Source organism: Onthophagus taurus, chromosome 6 (assembly GCF_036711975.1).
Source record: "Onthophagus taurus isolate NC chromosome 6, IU_Otau_3.0, whole genome shotgun sequence".
NCBI classification, from domain to species: domain Eukaryota; kingdom Metazoa; phylum Arthropoda; class Insecta; order Coleoptera; family Scarabaeidae; genus Onthophagus; species Onthophagus taurus.
In genome coordinates this window covers 13,823,025-13,838,567 of record NC_091971.1, presented here as the reverse complement: position 1 = coordinate 13,838,567, position 15,543 = coordinate 13,823,025, and the positions used below count along the sequence as shown (strand labels likewise).

Below are 15,543 nucleotides of genomic sequence, written 5' to 3'. Positions count from 1 at the left end.
CTTTGGGATAAAACTTGCTTTGTAAAGTGTTCTTAGACCTAGGAGTAATTTAATTTGCAAACTCAAAAATACATACATATCATATTTGGGTGCACATATAATATGTTAAGAAGTTATTATTTCATACTTAAAACTTAAAGAATAATTTTCTTTGAAGTAATAATTTACCCTCGTAGAATTCTTAATCCTAACTAATCTTGAAGGTGGATGTAATAATGGAGCGAAAATCTTTACGAACCCGGATGCCAATATTCCCACCCGCTGATAAACTCCAACGAGAGCGGAAAATTATTATTAGCACACTTCCGGTACCCCGACAAATCTCGCAGATAACCGTAGATTTATTGAGCGTATGACAAATTATGTTTCTAACGATTCTCGTTTATTGATAAAGTCGATTCAAAGAAAGAACCACTAATTTATTTTTTATTCCTTCGATGAATTTATATAAAAGTCGAATTTACCAAATTAGTCGTATTGTTAACAAAAAAAAAATGTATAGATATGATGGTGGAGGTAAAAATGTAATAAATCGTAAAGTAGTTTCATCTATTGTTGAGCTTAAGTGGCCCCCTGTCAATTGGATAAAAACCAAATCTAGGGATTTCCTCTTTATGTGCTTTATTATATTTTAATTGTGACTGTTACGAATGGAGGTATAATCGTATACAATGAAAAACGGAGGCGGTGCGTGGTGACAAAGGGAACAGTAGTATCGTCTCTTTGGTTATATTTTTTTCTTTCCTTTTTTTGAACTAAATTATTAAGTAATCATTATTTTTCATAATTGTTTTATTTAAATTCTGGTCGATTTAGTTTTGATTTCCACGCCAATTACAAAATCTTAGCATCCCGTCCACTCCTTATTCGCTCCCGGAGCATCGCCTCATTTATCCTGTTATTTATAGCGGTCACATTTTCTATAATTAGGCCGTCTCGTCGTAGAGCACACAATGCCGTTTAAGGAGTACAATGGGATTAGAGTAGGTATGATATGCCCTCTTGACGAGTGCACAATTGCCCGGTTGATATTTGTAACACACAAGTCTTTGGGCGTTAAGTGGCCCACAATGCGCACATCCCATTCATTCACCATGCCATGCCATCATCATCGTATATTCGTAGTCGTACCATCCTCTCTCGTCGACGAATACCGCGTACGATCACAATCGCATTCATGATGTTGCGTTCAAATTGACCGCTTTGCCGACATTATTTTCATATACGAACAGAACGGGCGAACAATGAACACCAACACACTGCAAACCGGCAAAAACTATTGTGCCCTACTTGTTAACCATCTATGGGATATCATTTTGTTGTACACGTTTGCGTAAATACAACTAAAAATCGTGTTTAATAACTAATAAAGTTTGGTTCTATTCAAAAAAGAAATAGAATTATGTTGATTTTGCTAATTGAGATAAAAAGAGGGGTTTAGAATTTAGGATTCTAGTAATGATGGGTTCCAAAACGTCCGTTCACAAAAGGCTTTAATTAAGACAGTGCAAGATAAGGCACGCTGCTATAAAAAAATATCGAGGGTAAATCATACGAGCGATAAAGAGAGATGATGAAAAAGAAACTCGAGGGATGACGACTGTGATTGCACTGATTTGGTTTCGCTCTCTTTTCGGCTCGAATGAGTCTTCGCTGATTGATCTCTGAATACTGAATGACGGGACGTGTGCGTTCACGCCCATCAGGGGCCCCACTTTTAAAGAAAATGCAGATGCCCCATGCGAGTCGTTCGTTCACTCGCCATGTAATTTTAGCGTGGTGCAATTCATTTGGCCCGAAGAGAGAAGTCGAGGTAATTAATATAATGGCCCCGGGGAGATACGCCTCCGCATTTTTTTTTCCTTTTTGATATATTCACAGCGAAGGGAAAGGGGAGAAAAAAGGGAAGCGATGTCCAACGAATCCTACCGGGCGATAAAAGTGTCCGCAATCGGAGGAATGGTGGACATTACGACTTTCGGAAGTGAAATTACACGACCACTGCCCTTCTCACTGTCATGCAGAGGTTTTTTATTACGCGAACAGGGAACGAAGATACTTCCTTATTGCCGTTAGGGTCAAACAGGAAAAGCGAAAGAGTCCCTTCAAAGATAGCGTAAAAAGTAACGGATATTGCGGGTTATTCCAGCGAATATGGAACAGATTATATTATTCATTATAGGGTATATGTGGAAAAAACAAAGTTTGTTCTGTTCTCTAGGCGAAATCGTCATCAAGAAAATCACTCTATGGGATGTGAGTAATTATTTATTTTATAATAATATTATTTCTTTTGTGGTTCTTTTTCAGCGAGAAAAAGTAACAGGATTAATTTGTATGTTTAGACTGGTTTCGACTTAATAATATTTGTTTATTTATTTTTCATTTTTTTATGGCAAGCGGAAAATATATTGTCATATAATTTGTTTTTTATTTAAATTAATTGCCATTGCCAAATTTTTATAAAAAAACGGTCTGTACCACCCTAGATACCATGTTCTATGACCACGCTTTATAATATTTTCCACTAAATAATAAGTAAGGTTGTGTATATTCTAAACGAAGTTGTCACTGATTGTCACTTTAAAGACGAAGCCACTAATCTCTCGTCACTTGGCCAATATCTACGTTTTGAAATTAAAACTCGTGAGCAATATATTAAGATAACATAATTAAGTGCTATAATTAAAATTTGAATATTGTTTAAAAATCAGAATTACTGGAAGAATCTGAGTCTTCCGCTAGTTGGATGATGACAGGAGGTAAATCAGTTATTAATGAATTTCCCATTAATGTTGTCCAATCTTTTTTAATTAGTTCTTCACAGTGGCGAACACTATTTGCCCACATCTCCGGAGTGTAATGACAAAGAGCTTTTTGCCAAGTCTCCTTGACACGACAGATCTTTTTCTCCGAGCTGGACTGAACATGTTTATTGTAATAAGTTTTTAAGAACGCCCAACATAGTTCAATGGGATTATATTGGCAATTGTATGGAGGAAGGCGAAGAACAGTATGGCCATGGTCTCTTATTAATTTGTCAATTTCAAAGGGTTTTTCAATTTGAGGCTTGTAATAACGGATTATTTCCCATAACGATTTTTTATTTAAGGTTGGTTCAAACTGTATATTATGTTCAGTTAACCATTTTTTCATATCATTTTTTTTTGTGCAGAAACTTGGAGCTTTCTCGATTTGTTTTGAGTGATATGGAGCATTATCCATTACTACCGCACACTTCGCACCCAAATTATTTAATGCTGGAAGTAATTGATTTTTCACCCATTCCATAAAAATAATTGACGTCATATTTTTATGACGTCACTGAGCAAGAGATCGCAATTTGGCAAAAACCCTGACGAAGTGCCTGCGTGCAAGATTGTAAATCTTTTTCCTTCGCCTTCTGCTCTTTGCGGAATACCGAATCTTTCATTTTCATTTACCCATTGATAAACTTGGGTGCCATTTTCGTAAATCCAAGTTTCGTCAAGACAAACAAAAGTATACTCTCCGGATTCTAGGTATTGCAAGTATGTCTTTAAAAATGTAATTCTTTTTGAAACTATATGTGGTTGTTCAATTAACACTTTTCTATTGCTAATCTTTTTATATCTATATCCCATAGATTTTATAATTTTATGTAATTTTGATCTACCATTAGTAAAATCACATTCATTTCTTGCAAAATTAAGTAAATCATTAAGATTAAAATACTGTTTCTTTTCATGCAATTTTTGTATTTGTCTTCCTAACTCTTCTTTAATAAAATATAAATTATTATCCGTTTTGTAGTTCATTTTACAACGCCCTTGTGTTTTTGGTTTTTTTACAGTTTGATATTTTTTGTAGATTTGAATAATTTTAAAAACCGTCGTGCTGTGAATCTCATACAATTATGTTGAATATAAATTTAATTTTAAAACTCAAGTGCAATACACATACATCAAAAATACGTGAAGCTTTATCACATATATATTTTAAATTCGTATTTGGTGTCTCCGTCTGTACTTCTTCACAATACCTAATTATAGAGTTTTTTTCGCGTTTAGACAGTTGACATCCCGTTCCACCCTTTCTTAACATTTTTATGGTAGATTTAGCAGCAAAAAAATTATATGAAAATTGTTTTTTAATCAATCGAATCAATCTTAACAAATTTGATAGACAGTGGTGGCACACAATTAAAGTAAAAGTCACGACATGCGCTTTTACTTTCAATACCAACTTGACGACACTTTGACAATTGATTTAAATAAAAACAGATTATATATATAACAAGAAAACTTGATATTTTTTATACGAAAATAACGCCACAAATATTCCCCTCTCCAGAGAAAAATTACTATTCATTTAAATTCTTTTTTAATTAAAAATTTAACTTGTTCTATGTATGAACTATTTAAAAGAAAAGCAGGTTTCAGTCTGCCAACACTAATGAATTGTTCTCGATTTTCTTTAAAAATGCAAAAAGTTTTTTAATAATTTTAAATGGCCCTTGCAGAGAGAGAAGATTTTTTGCCTTCTATCTGGACAATAACAAAATCAAGTTTGTAAAATGATTTCGTAAACTGATCAGGAGTATCAAGAACTTAAGAAAAATTCACCTGGGAGTCTCAATGGTTGACCATAAAGTAATTCAGCAGATGAACAACCTAAATCTTCTTTTATGGTTGAACGTAAACCAAGAAGGATAATTCATCTTTCCAATGAGTTGTATTCCCTCTAGCAATTAATGCAGTTTTTAAAGTTCTATGGAATTTTTCGACAATACCATTGCTTTGAGGATGGTATGTTGAAGTGTGAATTTGAAACGAACCAAAAAACTTATTAAATTCTTTAAATAATTGAGATTCAAATTGCAGGCTTTGATCGTGTGTTATCGTGTGTGGAATTCCAAAACGTGAAAAGTAGTGAACGTAAAGTGTTTTAGCAATAGTTGTCCATCTAGTAAATCTTTCAATTATTGTTAAAATATAAGAACAACCACCAGAAGGAAGAAGGGGACCTACAATATCAATGTGGATATGTTCAAAACGGCCTTTAGAAACATCAATCTTCATAATTGGAGATTTTGCATGTCTTTGGATTTTTGCAATTTGACATTTAACACATGCTTTTGTCCAAAGAGATATATTGGAATTCATATGAGGCCAAAAATATCTTGTATTGATTAATTTTTTAATGACGTAATTTATCTAGAATATAAATACGTTGATAGAAATTTCACACCAAATTGGAATATTAGAAAATGGAACTGTTTCTTGTTTTAGACGAAATTTAGAATTAGGATTACAATTTTTAGTTTTAAATAATTCTTGGAGTTGTTGATCTGCAGACTGAGCTTGTTGCAAAGTTTGAAGGTTCAGTTCGTACAAATCAAAAGAATCTGATATTAATATTGTTTTCACCCTTAATGTAAGCAATATCTGTTGAGAACTGCTCTATAAAATTTAGATAGCGAGATTGTCTAGGACTTTTTTCTGATTTAGAGGAAAAAGATAAGGTTAAAGGCTTATGATCTGTGCAAATTTTAAATTGATAGCCTTCTAAGAAATGGCGAAAATTTTTAATAGCTAAATAGATGGCTAAAAGTTCACGATCATAAGTGGAATATTTTAATTGGCTGGGAGAAAGTTTTTTTGAGAAAAATGCAATTGGTTGTGAAATGTTGTTGTTCGATTATTCTAACGTTGCTCCAATGGCATAATTGGAAGCATCTAATGAATATTTTGCCTTTTGAAAACTTTCTTCACATTCATTTGGCCAGAAAGAAATATTTTTTGGTTTAAGATTTTGAAGTGAGGTTGATACAGAATGAAGAGGATTGAGTAGTTGAGAAAAATTTGTAACGAACCTATGATAAAAATTTATCATACCGATAAATCTTTGTAATTGTCTTAAAGTTTTTGGAATTGGGAAATCATTGATAACCGATATTCTTTCATTTGAAGGAAGAATTCCTTTTGAAGAGACAGTGTGACCTAAAAAATTTAATTGTGAAACTCCAAACTCACATTTTGAGAGTTTAAGACTAATACCATATTGGTCTAATCGATTAAATAGTTGCTTAAGATAATCTAAATGTTCATCTTCATCCTTGCTCGCAACTAATATATCATCCAGATAAACGAAAATAACGCCACACTATGTATTTACAAAGTATCCGTATTGGTGTTGTTCCTGAATTTAAATTTCACGTTGTCGAAAATCATTAAATCTATTGCGCGTTTTATCTGGTACAAGGTGGGGGGCTGATACTACAGTGCTGAAGATGTTGTATAAAAATGTGATATTACCTGTTATTGATTATGGTAGTATGGTGTATTCCTCTGCAAGAATAACCGTACTCAAAAAGCTTAATGTAATACACAACATTGTAATATAGTCTGGTTCATAGTTTGTATTGTGAATCTGGTATTGCCCCTCTTCACAATCGGCGTAATGTGGCAAATTCTTAATTATTTTATAAAAGAACGCATACAACCTGAGCACCCAATTTTTATATTATTTTTCCAACAGCCACCTGTGTACAGATCAACAGCCACAAGACTGGCAGTAATAACGGCCAAAGAACTGCTAAGAACTTTAGACTTTACGATGCTTTATGCAGTATCGAATTTACTCCTTGGCAGTTAAATAAACCCGTTTTCAAATTAAATCTTACATGTTATGCTAAAGAGAGTACACCACGGGAATTACTTAGAGCTGAATTTAGAAATATAATCAATGTCAAAAAGGAGAGTGGGGTTGGTTGCGCGTTTGTGGTTGGAGATAGTGATTATTCATGGAGCTTACAGAGTTTTGCGTCTATCTTCTTTGGGGAGTTGTATGCCATCTTCCAAGCTCTGTTATTCATCCATTATAGTTACAGACTCGTTGAGTGCTGTTAAATCATTACAAGCAATGTATCGAAACGAACCGATGGTACAGATGGTTGGAGAATTGTTACATGTTATCTTGCTTTCTGGAAAACAAATCGTATTTATATGGGTACCTGTTCATTTAAGTCAAATAGCTACGTTTGACTTGAAGTCTGAAACAGAAAACAAAATTTTTAGAAAAGTGAGGAAAATAAACAATAAAACTGATTGGAGTGAGATAAATGGTGAAGAGTGTTTGAAATGAAATGCTTAAATACCGCATGTCCTGAAATCGTAATTACGAGGAAATCTAATAATTTTCATTTGCAGTGGAAAACAGAAAAGCTTGAGAAAATTAAAAGACGTTTAGATGCGCTAAGTGCAACTATTGAAATAACGCATGATCAATATTATAAAACGTCTATAAAATAGAGAAATCTGAATATATAACAACGATGAACAAACGCATATGGAAAATACATACATTTGTCTGACAATAAAATATCGGCTGCGTGGCGATTAGTAAAAGAGGAAACACATAAAGCAAAAAAAACGAGATATATAAATCATTCTAATCTAAATGCAGATACACTAAACGATTTCTTTATTAATATTGGAACCGCACAGTGGAACTCATCCACTAACCTTGACGAAATCATAATACCACTTCAAGAATGCGGAATTTTAAACAATTTAAGGAGCCAGAAATCGTAAACGTTATACGAGCTCTGAACACTAAAAATACGAAAATCAGTATTGGGTATCAAAAATATATTCAAGTGATATTTTTTAAATAATTTATTCGTCTATACTAGTTTCGAGCACATGCTCTTTATCAGTAGGTATTAGAGTCCTACAAACGTAAAAAGAAATGTTGTGTAAAAATATTATGAAAAATTCAGCAGGTATTTCAATATAAACATTTCAAAAAAACATTAAAAACTATCAAATCTGTGTTACTTACGTTAAATTATAGGTTATTACATTGTATATCTGTAGATATTCATAATGAACAACAATAAAACGACACAACAATCAATTAACAATACTACAATCACTACAAAAGGTGTATTAAAACTTAATGGTGAAATGGATAATCAAATTAATCATAAAAATACGAAAGATATATACGGATTATCAGTGAAGTTACTAAAATCTATAGATACCATGATTTCCAAACAATTGTGTAAAGTTCTGAACAAACGTATAGAGGTTGGAGTTTTTTCGACAGAATTGAAAGTTGCTAAGATAATACCGATTTACTAGAAAGGTGACATTAATGATTGTAAAAACTACAGACCTATATCAATATTACCAGGTTTGTCAAAGGTCTTTGAAATTATACTAAAAGACATGATTATGCATTATATACAAGAAAACAATATTATAACAAAATTCCAGCACGGGTATCAAAAAGATAAATCTACCACTACAACAGCACCTCTAACTTTGGTACAAGAAATTATACAAAGTTTTGATCTTCAACAATTTACTCAGATAGCTTTCTGTGATCTCAGTAAGGCTTTTGATAGCGTTGATCAGGAGATACTTTTGTATAAGTTGGGGAAATATGGATTTCACTGTACAGTATTGAAACTAATCAGATCTTATCTGTTTGGAAGAAAACAGTGCGTGTACTGGAAAGATCGTCAATCTAAACTAAAAGATATAACAACAGGCGTTCCTTCTTTTTCTTTTGTATATAAATGATTTACCAGAAAATATTCCAACAAGCTCTATGTGCTTATATGTCGACGATACTTCACTTATAAATAGAGATACAAATATTGAAATTTTGAAGCAGAAAGCAAAGCATACAATACGGCGGACTGAAGACTGGTTTAACACTAATAAATTAAATCTGAATACAGATAAAACCAAGATACTCACCTTTTACACTAAACAAGGAGGTGTGTTAATAAATCAAACAATAAAATTTCTGATTGGCTGGTTTTTTGTACTGTTTGAAAGTTATAGTTAAAAGCTTACCTTTACTAGAAGCAAGAAATGTCTACTTTGCGTATTTCCACAGCATTGCGACATACGGTATAATGGTATGGGGTGTTTCAACTGAATCGGAGAAAATTTTCAAACTACAAAAGAAGGCAATACGAATCCAATTGGAAATGGCCCAACGAGACAGTTACAGAACGCGATTCATGAAATTGAAGATTATGACGTTACCATCGTGTTTCATATTTGCTTGTGTTAAACACTTTCATAAATATCAAAAGAACACAAAAATCTTTCAATTTTACAGCGGTGAAATTATATAATGCATTACCATTGGAGATAAGGGAAATGAATTCCTGAATGTTGAGAGCCACGGTGAAAGAAATTTTACAGGAAGGAAAATTTTATTCTATTCATATAATTCTAATAATATGAAATAATATCGGCATTGAGGGTAATGACAGGGCAGATAAAGCAGCAGGATACGAGGCTGACGATAACAGTATTGACGTCAGTGTATGTTGTCATAAGGATGTCATAAGGCAACTTAAATCTCTAGTATATAACAAGTGGCAGAATGACTGGTAACACAGTGAAAGTTTTCTACACCGTATCAAACCCTTAATCAAACCTTGGAATCAGTCCATTATCTTCAATAGATCAGAAGAGGTGAAACTAGCGAGATTACATATAGGACATAAACAACTGAAGTTTATCTCACGGTAATGCATATCCTGCTAGACTGTGAATTATATGTCAACGAGAGATAATTACATAATATCTCATCAATTATAAATAAAGATCTTCGAAGCGCTTCTAACATCAATAATAATAATAATATATTATTCATTTCTGCATGACACCCTCTTATTATTTCAAAATCCAACCTGTCTAACTTATACATATATAAGGTTATTTATAACATTATACTTCCGGTATACTCGAATTCGCACTTAGCATTGTGTACCAATTAACATGTGATCTACGTTGTCGAAGTGAACAGACCGTATCAAAATCCAAGCTTGACAGCAAACCTACATTGAATATCAAAACCTAATCGATACATTGTAGCTTTGAATTCGTTTCTAGGCCGGGGAGAGTATTTGCTTATAACGACAGCGTCTTCCTCGGTCATATAATCGCATATGACATGCGGCATATCGGCGTCCGTGTCCCCACAATCCCTCTTCCACTCGGATGCGCCTCCCTATCACGCATGACATCACATCCGGAAGTCAGCGTATGTATATGCATGAGTGGCGTACATTGCCATAGCTGCTGTTACAGTCGATCGGCTCCGTCGCTCTTACGCCGGAAGTGCTTCTAATGCATCCGTTACCATCAAGAAATCTAAATAATGATGATGATTCAAAAGAAATCTTAATGATTTACAGAAACGTAACCGTTTCAGGTCTTATAATATAACGCGTGTTCGAAACTTAGAAATTGAGCTTTGTGAGGATCCGAAAACGAAGCCTTGGAAACGATGCCTTGTCGGCATCTTTGAGGAAGTCCGAGTCCTGGCGTTGCCATAGTAACTCCTGCCACTCACAGCCCGCTATCTTTTTAACAATCCCGTACAGAAGTCCTTGCACCGACATTACGATGCGTTTCCGTCGAGCGTCCTTTCCTTTATGATGAACGAAGGTAGATGAAGAAGGTCGATTTTCACCAAAGTATTTTTTTTTTCAAGCTGTATCGTTTGCCCACGATTTCGATTTTAATGACCCCGACAACAAGTTTACCTCCAATAATCAAAAGAAATGTAAACTGCGAAGAGAAAAAAAACATAGAGAGAATGGGGTATTTTGAAAAAGTATTTCGGGGGAAAATTTTAAGCCGTGAATCAACGCAACGAGTCTTTCTACTTTAAAATATGGTGTCGCGTATGGGGAGATGGCGATAACGTCAAATGAATCGGGTCCAACCCCCCTACTTAACTAGTTTACATTTTAGATTTAGAACCCATATCAGTCAATTCGCGTCTGTGCTTAGATTGCTGATAACTCCGACCAGAATAACCCCCCTTGCTTTTGACACCCTTATTTTCAATGTAAACAACGACGTTTTAAAATGTGTCTTCATTTTGTTAATTCATTCCACTTCAAAAATATATTTTGCATCGAGTTATATGAACCGTAACAGTGTTAATTAATTTTTGTTCTTTGTCCTAAAGTTTATTTTATGATTTTCTGGTTAATTATGAACGAAAACGAAAAGAAACTACCTTTTTTTGGTATAAAGTTTGCTTTGGTAATTGTTATAGTAATAATACTCATTTTTGAATTTTTTATCAATTTTAATTATTTTTAATACACTAAAAAAATACTGCGCAATCAGAGTGGGGTTTTAACGTTCATACAGTGCTGATAGGTGGCGCAACGATCAGGTGTTTTGTAGAAGTCTAGAATAACTGAAAATATCGTCGCGAAAGTGTAAATATGATGCTGATGCATTTTGTTATATATGTATATGTATTTATTAAAGTTCAAGATGTAAAATATGAACTAAATACATCTCACGTTCTCTGTGAAGCCTACGAAGCATATTTTGACTGTCCTGTTCGGAATCAAGACAAGACATGGGGTCCACATCTTGCTTGTAATTATTGTAAAATTGCTAGTTATTAGTCTATGAAATTTGCAATACCAAGAATCTGGCGAGAACCAAAAGACCACGTAAACGACTTCTACTTTTGCATTGTGAATCCGAGTAAAAGACGTAGAGGTAAAAATGCAAAACCTATCGAATATCCTGACCATGAATCTTCATCTGCTCCAATCGCACACGATCTGACACGACCAGTACCTGAGCCACCACAGAAAAGTACCTCATTTCTTAGTTCTCATAGAAATAATTCCGATAAGGAGTTTTTACCGACACCAGAACAACCAAAACATCATTTCTTCATTACAGAAGATCTTAATGATTTGATTAGAGATTTAAATTTGCCAAAAAGTAAAGCAGAGCTTTTAGGCTCTCGCTTAAAGCAGTGGAATTTGCTTGATGATGTTAATATCACGGATCAGCGGACTAGGCATGAAACATTCTCAATATTTTTCACAAAAGAAGATGGACTTTGTTTTTGCAATGACATAAAAGGTATGTTCGAAGAAATTGGCATAGCTCTACAAAAAGCTTAAAAGCTGTTTTATTACACAACGGAAATAAATTCCCATCTCTTCCAATCGTTCACGTAAAAATTTTGCTTGAACATGTAAAGTATCGCGAGTATAACTGGGGATTTTAAAATGGTGGGATTTTTAATGGGACTTCAAAGTGGATATACAAAGTATCCGTGTTATTTGTGCTTATGGGATAGCAGAGCGGATGCTAAGCATTATACTCAACGGTCATGGCCTGTAAGAACAGAATTTTGTGTCGGAAAAGAAAACGTAAAATTTGAGCCAATTGTTGAAGCGGAAAAAGTGTTAATGCTGCCTCTGCACATTAAGTTAGGGTTGATGAAACAATTTGTTAAAAAACTGGGTCAACCTCAGAAGCTTTAGAATACTTAAGAACATTTTTTCCAAAGTTATCAGAAGCAAAGGTTAAAGCTGGGGTTTTTGTTGGTAAATCAGACAGATTTTCGCCGATGAAAAATTTCCAACGTTGTTGAATCGTACTCAAAAAGCTATTTGGTACAGATTTAAAGCAGTTGTTTCTGGATTTTTAGGAAATAATAAAGCTGAAAACTACAAAAAACTAGTAGGCTGCAGGATGTCATTAAAAGTACATATGCTGCATGCTCATTTATATAAATTCAAAAACAATATGGGAGCGTATTCAGAAGAGCAAGGAGAATTTTCACCAGGACATTATGAGCTTTGAACAACGTTATCAAGGCCAATACAATGAAAATATGATGGGGGACTATATTTGGGGTTTATTAAGAGATAGTATCTATGAACATAAAAGTAAAAGTAAAAGTGTGGACTTTTAAATTATTTTCTACTTTTTTGTAAGTCATTTTGATAGTAAAACTAAATAAAAATGATGAAAATGTTTATTTAAATGGTTTAATTTTTAATTAAAAATTAGAACCACAAACTTTTTCATGCCATATATTTTTTTTTTCATCTATCTACCAGCTAAAGAATTGAAATTTAATGCTTTAAAGTCAAAGTCAAATTTTGTGTTGACCCGTGTTATCGTATCTAATGTCATCATTGCAAATATGCAACCAATATCACAGTATTGGTATTGGTATATGCTATTTGTGATATTGGTTGCATATTTGCAATGATGACGTCGGGTACGATAATTAATTAACACACTGTATATTATTATATCGGATAAAAAAGAGCGTCCCGACAGACAAGGTCGATAAAACTGAATCAAAGCGAAAGTACAGACAGAAAACGTTTGACAATGGTTTTAAGAGGAAAATCTCAATAAGGCCCCCTGGCAGAAAATAGCCTACATTAGCGGGTCTTGAACACGGTGAAGAGGGTAACTACAAACTGAACCAAAGTTGAGTTTTGGAGTCGTCGTCGTAACACGTTTGGACGCAGACGGCTGTGGTGGCGGCGCTCGTTTCCATGACAACGGGTGTCGGAGGCGACCGTCCCGGTTGCCTGGAGACGCCGCGGCGTCCGGGAGGGCGCGCGCGACTCGCCGAGTAATAATCCTGCGAAAGCTCAGGAGTTTGAGAGAAATTAGTTGATGACTTGCCGGCAAAAGAAAGGAGCTGAGAGTTGCAAATGAGTCCCTGATTCATTACGGACGCTGAATGGGCGAGACCCCGGGCCTTATGAACGCGTCGTCGTCGACGTCCCGACGGCCCAATTTATAAACCCTCTACGCGTCGTTTCTTTCCTCATCCGTCGAACCTTACTTTTCAATTACCTAAAATGTCACCCAAAAATGGTCAACCCAAATTGATTAGTTGAAAATCAATTTGAAAACTTCCGAAAAAGAACGAAATAAATTTCTATACGTAATAATATTACATAATCCTAACTCAATTTAAGGTTTGTGGGGATTAAGAAGCACGCTAAAAGTTCCCCCAGCTCCCTCTCCATCTGAGAGCGTAGAGAATTTGCGGCTAGCAATGAGTCAAACACACGTGCAGGGGCGGGCACGTGGCCAAGTGGGTGGCCAATATTGAAAATTGCATAATTTAGATCATCAAGCTTCCATTTCGAGAGAGAACGAGAATCACTCTCTCAAGAGAGGGATTAACGATTCATTATCTCAGTCAAAGCCCCGAAACGTTCTCGCATTTTCCAATTTTTTTAACCATCCCTCAACACAGCTTGTTGCTTTACGTCGAATGAACAAAAAAATGGCAATTAGATAAACACTAAAGCGCAGAGTTCGCTTCGTTTAAAGAGACGTTTGATGCTGCCTGCAACTACCATTAGCTGATGACGACCCCTACACTGCTCTATATCGACATTCCAGTTCCACCCAAAAAACCGAGCGGAAAACCGGCTCATAAAATTTTCCACCCTTCAAAATTGCGTTTTCTCTTAGAAAAACGTTTTGATTAAAATCCGGGTAATAAAGAAACGTTCCATTTTATACTAAATAATTTAATCCGAAAGGGGTCACGTGGAAAAGGGAAAAGTTCGCACACAACCGGTATCAGAAATGATGTGCCGCTCTGCACGTCAAGTGGTAGGTAGTAAAGGGCTAATAGAAAAGCTCAAATGGAACGCACTCGAAACTCTACCCTCTACCCAGCATTAAAAGCATTGTAGTGACGTTACTCTCTCTCTGCAATAGCCCATTTGTAGTTATTGCTGTCGCGAAGTCTACCTAAATTCACTGTTGAATGCGATTTGATTATTTTTAATTATTAAAATTAACTGAATAAAATGATTATTTTTACGTAACCATAAAATTTATCTTTTATGAGATGAAAAAAAATTTTGTAACTCACGTTGTTTTTAATTTTAATTTTACTTTGTCATTAACAATTTAATTAAAAATTGTAAATAAAGAAGTAATATTGTGTCAGATTTCATATAGAATGGGTTATTTATATTTTAAATATAATTTTTTGTTTTAATGCGAGTGATAGTTTTAGTTTTCATTGTAATTGATCTAAAAGTCTTAGTTCTAGAAGACTAGACTTAGAACTAGAAACTTCTGAGTCAAGTGTTAATTCTAATGCTAGTGTTAGTTCTAGTTTTAGTTGTTATTCAGCGTTGGTGCAAATAACTGTTCGAATTTGTGTGCATTAAAATTATTCATTCAAACAGTTTAAAGTACAAATTAAAAATTTTTCATAGACTTTAGGCTATAATGGACACTTCCTTCCCCGTATTAATCCGTTATATCGAGGTTTTGTTGTACTTAGTCTTCGCAGTATCCTTTTGAAGACACCCGCAGCAGTCAGCAGTCATGAGAGGTTCTCATCTAATCAAACTTTGATATTTCATGGTGAAAGCTCATGAAAAATTGCAACTTGGGTTATAATAGGCATTAATTTAACTGTAATGGGGTGAAAGTAGTCAAAATATTCATTTTTGACAATCTCAAATTGGCTCCATCTTTACAGAGTCACACAATCAATGTGTTGAAATGCATTAAAAACATGAAAAGTATCCTGGAAAGGTGCAACATCACGTGATGCTAGATTAGATGAATAAAAAATAACTCTTGAAGAGTCGATTAGTAATAGATTTCTTCCATTGTGAATTTATTAGGAAACATCGCTAAACCTGTGACTTCAATATTTTTCGTGTTTTCATGCATACATGTTTTTAGACAAGATTCTGTC

General features: G+C 34.3%; 2 long non-coding RNA genes across 2 annotated transcripts in view; both read left to right on the top strand.

Annotated features, from left to right (window-relative positions):
* LOC111417541 (uncharacterized) overlaps positions 1-15,543 on the top strand; it is a 333,066-nt gene that overhangs the window by 142,739 nt on the left and 174,784 nt on the right. The window lies entirely within an intron of this gene.
* On the top strand, positions 2,455-3,784 carry LOC139430238 (uncharacterized). The gene is made up of 2 exons (XR_011640699.1): positions 2,455-3,112; positions 3,176-3,784. It is a non-coding gene; the product is annotated as an uncharacterized lncRNA (long non-coding RNA).